Source organism: Elephas maximus, chromosome 1, assembly GCF_024166365.1.
Source record: "Elephas maximus indicus isolate mEleMax1 chromosome 1, mEleMax1 primary haplotype, whole genome shotgun sequence".
Taxonomy (NCBI): Eukaryota; Metazoa; Chordata; class Mammalia; order Proboscidea; family Elephantidae; genus Elephas; species Elephas maximus.
This window is the reverse complement of record NC_064819.1, coordinates 119,980,832-119,986,831: the sequence shown is the minus strand read 5'-3', so window position 1 is coordinate 119,986,831 and position 6,000 is coordinate 119,980,832.

The window sequence follows — 6,000 nt, the reverse complement described above, 5'->3', positions numbered from 1 at the left end:
TCCTGCCTTCTGAAATTTGCTTTTGGGAAAATGCTGCCCTTTTGGCCTGGCGTGGCTGATTGTTCTGAGAAGCGTGTTCCTCATGAGAACGATTGTTCATTTTATAGGCATGACTATTGTTTGGCTGAAAGGTGATCTCTGGGAGTGGGTTCAGTTCCAGGTTTGAAGGGTGTCTAGGGCCATAGTCTCAGGGATTCCACCAGTCTCTATCAGATCAGCAAGTGGGGTCTTTTTAATAAACTTGAATTTTGTTCTACATTCTTCTGCCACTCTGTCCAGGAACTTCTACCGTGATCCCAGTCAGAGCAGTCAGTATTGGTAGCTGGGTACCTTCCAGTTTTTCTTGTCTCAGGCTAGTGGAGGCTGCAACACCTGTCATCCATTAGTCCTTTGGACAAATTGTCTCTTTGAGACTTTCATTTTCTTCACTCTTCTTCGCTCTGGACAGGAAGAGACCAATAGTTGTATCTTAGATGGCCGCTCAGAAGTTTTTAAGACCCCAGTTACTACTCACCAATGTAGAACATTGTTCATTTTGTCTTTGTTCTATGTTATGGACATAGTTCATACCTAGTTCAACTGGCATGGACAGTTTTACTTCTTCCTTATAAATTCTGTTTGCTTCTCATTTCCCTTTCTTGCATTGTTGCTCTGGCTAGGACTTCCAGTACAATGTTGAATAAAAGTGCTGATAAAGGACATCCTTGTCTGGTTCCTGTTTTCAAGGGGAATGCTTTCAGTCTCTCTCCATTGAGAAAAATGTTGACTGTTGGTTTTGTATATATGCCCTTAATTATGGTGAGGAATTTCCCTTCTATTCTTATTTTGCTGAGAGTTTTTATCAGAAATGGGTGTCAGATTTTATCAAATGCCATTTCTACATCAATTGATATGATCATGTGGTTCTTTTCCCTTGTTTTATATATGTGGTGGATTAAGTCAATTGATTTCTAATGTTGAACCATCCCTGCATACCTGGTATAAATCCCACTTGGAAATGATGTATTATTTTTTTGATATGTTTTTGGATTCTATTGGCTAGGATTTTGTTGAGAATTTTTGCATCTGTATTCATAAGGGATATTGATCTACAGTCTTCTTTTTAAGTGGTGTCTTTGCCTGAATTTGGTATCAGGGTTCTGCTTGCTTCATAGAATGAATTCAGGAGCATTCCATCCTTCTCTACGTTCTGGAATAGTTTGAAAAGAATTGGTCTCAGTTCTTCTCTGAATGTTTGGTAGAATTCTCCAGTGAAGTCTTTTGGGCCAGCACTTTATTTTGCTGGAAATTTTTAAATTTCCTCTTCAATTTCTTCTTTTGTTAGGGGTGTGTTCAGATTTTCAACCACAGTTTTTGTTAGTTTAGGTAAGTAGTATGTTTCTAGAAATATGTCCATTTCTTCTAGGCTTTCAAGTTTGTTGGAGTAGAGTTTTTCATAGTATTCTGTTACGATCCTTTTTATTTCAGTTGGGTCTGTTGTAATATCCCCCATCTCATCCACCTCATTTCTTATTTGAATTATTTGCTTCCTCTCCTGTTTTTCTTTTGTCAGTTTGGCCAATGGTTTATCAATTTTTTGTTTTTTTTTGATCTTTTCAAAGAACCAACTTTTGGCTTGCTTTTATTATTATTATGCTTTAGATGAAGGTTTACAGAACAAACTTGCTTTTCATTAAACAGTATACATATTGTTTTGTGATATTGATTACCAACCCCACGACATGTAAACACTCTCCCTTCTCAACCTTGGGTTCCCTATTACCAGCCGTCCTGTCCCCTCCCACCTTCTAGTTCTTGCCCCTGTGCTGGTGTGCTCCTTTAGTCTTGTTTTGTTTTATGGGCCTTCTAATCTTTGGCTGAAGGGTGAACCTCAGGAGTGACTTTATTTCTGAGCTGAAAGGGTGTCCAGGAGCCATATTCTCAGGGTTTCTCCAATCTCTCTCAGGCCAGTAAGTCTGGTCTTTTTCTGTGAGTTAAAATTTTATTCTACATTCTTCTCCAGCCCTATCCTGCACCTTCTATTGTGATCCCTGTTAGAGCAGTTGGTGGTGGTAGCTGGGCACCATCTAGTTGTTCTGGACTCAGTATGGTGAAGGCTATGGTACTTGTGGTTCATTAGCCCTTTGGATTAATCTTTCCCTTGTATCTTTGGTATTCTTCATTCTCCCTTGCTCCAGATGGGATGAGGCGAGTGGAGTATCTTAGATGGCTGCTCACAAGCTTTTAATACCCCAGACACTAGTCATCGAAATAGGATGTAGAACATTTTCTATATAAACTATGTTATGCCAATTGAGCTAGATGTTCCCCAAAACCATGGTCCTCACAGCTTTCATCCCAATAATTTGGTCCCTCAAGGAGTTTGAATGTGTCAATGGAACTTCCATGACCTTGTCTTGTACCTGTCGTGCTGGCTTCCCCAGTATTGTGTACTGTCTTACTGTTCTACTTTTGGCTTTCTTGATTCTATTGTTTTTCTATTCTGTTTCATTTATTTCTGATTGTTTCCTCTCTTCTGGTGGCTGTGGGCTTCTTTTGCTGTTCTCTTTCTATTTGTTTGAGTTGTAGGGCTAATATTTTGATTTTGCCCCTTCTTTTTTGATGTGTGCTCCTATTACCATAAATAGACCTCTGAGCACTGTTTTTGCTGTGTCCCACAGATTTTTGGTATGTAGTGTTTTCATTTGCATTTGATTCTAGGAATTTTTTTTTATTTCATTTTTTATTTCTTCTATTACTCAGTGGTTTTTAAGCAGGAAGTTATTCAGTTTCCATGTATTTGACTTTTTTCCTTGTTCTTCCTATTATTGATTTCTTTTTTTTTTAATTTTATAGTGTGGTAATCTGAGAAGATGCTTCGTATTATTCTGATGTTTTCGAATCTATTGAGGCTTGTTTTGTTGCCTAACATATGGTCTATTCTGGAGAATGATCCATGTGTGTTGGAAAAGAATGTATACTTTGCTGTTGCTGGGTGGAGTGTTCTGTGTATGTCTATGAGATCAAGTTGGTTGATGGTGTTGTTTAGATCTTCTGTATCTTTGTTGAGTTTCTTTCTAGTTGTTCTGTCCTTCATCAAAAGTGGTGTGTTAAAATCTCCTAGTATTGTTGTGGAGTTATCGATTTCTCTTTTCAATTTGGTTAAAGTTTGTTTTGTATATTTTGGAGCTCTTTCATTGTGTGCATTTATTTTGGTTTTGTCCTTTTGTTGGATTGACCCTTGAATTGTTATATAATGTCCCCTCTCTTCTCCTCTTCCTTCCTTGTCTCTTATGATAGTTTTTGCCTTAAGATCTATTTTATCAGAGATTAATACTGTCACTCCTGTCCTTTTTTGGTCACTATTTGCTTGATTTTTTTTTTAATCCTTTGATTTTTAGCTTATTTTTACCTTTGTGTCTAAAGTGTGTCTCTTGTAGGCAGCATATTAATGGGTCATGTTTTCTTATCCACTCTGCCACCCGCTGTCTCTTTAATGGTGCACGTAACCCATTTACATTCAGTATAATTATTGTTAAGCATAAATTTACTGCTATTATTTTGTTGTGCTTATTTTTTGTGGTGTTGATGATATCTTTGTTCCATATACTTTTCTGCGCTGAGTTTTTGTTTGTGGATTTTTTCTTCATTTCCTTCATTACTGTTGATTTTGTGTTTACTGAGTCCTTATGATTTTCTTCTTTCTAATTTTGGTGAGAAGGTTTATTAGTTTTTGTTGTGGTTACCCTGAAACTTACTTTTATCTTGTTAAGTTTAAAACAGTCTGTTATATCTTGATATTGCCTTGACTTTCCCTCCATACTGAAGTTCTGTAACTACACCATTTATTCCTCTTTTTTAATTTTAAATTGTCATCATTTACAGATTGACATCTCTGTTTCCCTGTTTTCATTCTTGTAGCTTTGTTTTATTTTTGAAAATTCCTTATTTGGGTTGGTATTCAGGTGATATTATCATGAGTCTTAATCTTAGGTTGTTGTCTGATGTTGGTTCTCTATACAAAGGACGTGTTAATATTTCTTGTAAGTTTGGTCTGGTTTTTACAAATTCCTTTAGTTTCTGTTTATCTGGAAACATCCTAATTTCACCATTGTATTTGAGAGACAATTTTGCTGGATACATAATTCTTGGTTAGAAATTGCTTTCTTTCAGGGTTTTGTGTATGTCATCCAATTGCCCTCTTGTCAGAATGGTTTCTGTCAAGAAATCAGAGTTTAGTCTTATTGGTTCCCCTTTGTAGGTGACAGTTTGTTTTTCTCAAGCTGTTCCCAGGATTCTTTCTTGCCCTTTTGTTTTGGAAATCTTGATTATGGTATGTCTTGGTGACTTTCTTTTGGGATCTATCTTGTACGAGGGATGCTGAGCTTCTTGGATGGGTATCTTCTTGTCTTTCATATTAGGGAAGTTTTCTACTAGAAAAATCTTCAAAACTTGTCTCTCTCTCTTTTTTTTTTTTTTTTTTTGTCTTGTCCTGTTCTGGAATTCTGATGACCACATGTAAATTATTCCTCTTAATGGTATCCCACATAATTCCTAGGCCTTTTTCATTCTTTTTTCTGATTATTCGTCAAACAAATTAGTGTCAAGGGATTTTTTCTCTGTTTCACTAATTCTGTCTTCCATTGATTCGATTCTGGTCCTATGTCCTTCCATTGAGTTATCTATTGCTGAAATTTTATTAATCTTCTGGATTTCTAGCTGCCGTTTTTTATGGTTTCTAATTGTCCATTTATTTTGTCATTTCATTCTTGTATTGTTTTCCTGAATTCTTCTGGAGTTTTGTCTGTGTTTTCCTTGACCTCTTTCTTGATCTCTTGGAGGAGCCTATACATAAGTCTTTTGAATTCCCAATCAGGTAGTTTCATTACCATTTCTTCCTCAGCAAGGTTTTCTGGCCCTTTATTTTGGTCACTTGCTTGAGGCATCTTGTCCTGCTTCTTTATGTGATTTTATATTGTCTATTGTCTCTGAGACATTAAGGTATTATACTAATTGATTGATTGTATGCTTGTTTGCTGCAGCCTGATTTTTTCCTTTGTTTTGTTTTAATATATCCAAACAGGTGGGGATGCCATGTTGGTTTCTAGTCTGGTAGCACTGAAGCAATCACCACCTGGCTCCAGGTGGGCAGGTTAGCAGCTGGCAGTTTGGATGAGGTCTCTGCCCACTGGTTGTGTGGGGAGACTGAGGACATGCTGGGCAGGTATTGGCCACTGTCTGTTGTCAGTTCAGTGGCATGGGAGCTGGTGCTGGCATACATGAGTGAGCAGGGCAGCAGCTGTGGTGGGTATGGTGGGCAAGCAGAAGCATGGGAACATGTTCTTCTCTGCTTGTCCATGTAGGCTGGGTTGCTGGAGCAATCCTGCATGACTCAGGGGGACAGGTCAGTGGGCAGGGGCAGGGTCAAGCAGCCGGAGTGGTCCTGTGCTGCTCAGAGGGGCAGGGCAGTTAGCGGGGTTGGGATTGTTCAGGTTGGCAAAGTTATTGGAGTAGTCCCAGCCCACTCAAAGGGGCATGGTGGCAGTGAGGGGGTGGTGGTTAGGGCTAGCAGAAGAAGGGGAGCTCCTATCTTGGTCCCCAGCAGTTGGGTCTGAAGGGATGGGGCGGAGATTGTGCCACTACTCACTGGAAGGGTGGGGGGAGGGGAAGCATGCTCCTCTGGTCACTGGGCAAGGGTGCCTGGGCTCCTCTTGTCAGCTGCAGCTAGCAATTGGGACCTCATTTCACCCCAGGTATGTCTACACATTTACTCTGTGTTCTGCTGGGAATTGAATGAAGTTGCTTTTTGTGCTCCTCACCTGGGATTGCTGCTGTCTTTGTCTCAAAATGACTATGCTGTGCCAGGCTGGCTGATAGGCCCCTTGCTCAACCTCTTCTCCTTTGCTGTTTTCAGTCAGTTTCTTCTTCCAATTGGAGTTCAAACTAGTTCATTATCCTTTCATTTGATGTTCAGAATTCCAGGACTGTCATCTGCATCTTGTTCTCTTGGTTTCTCAGGTC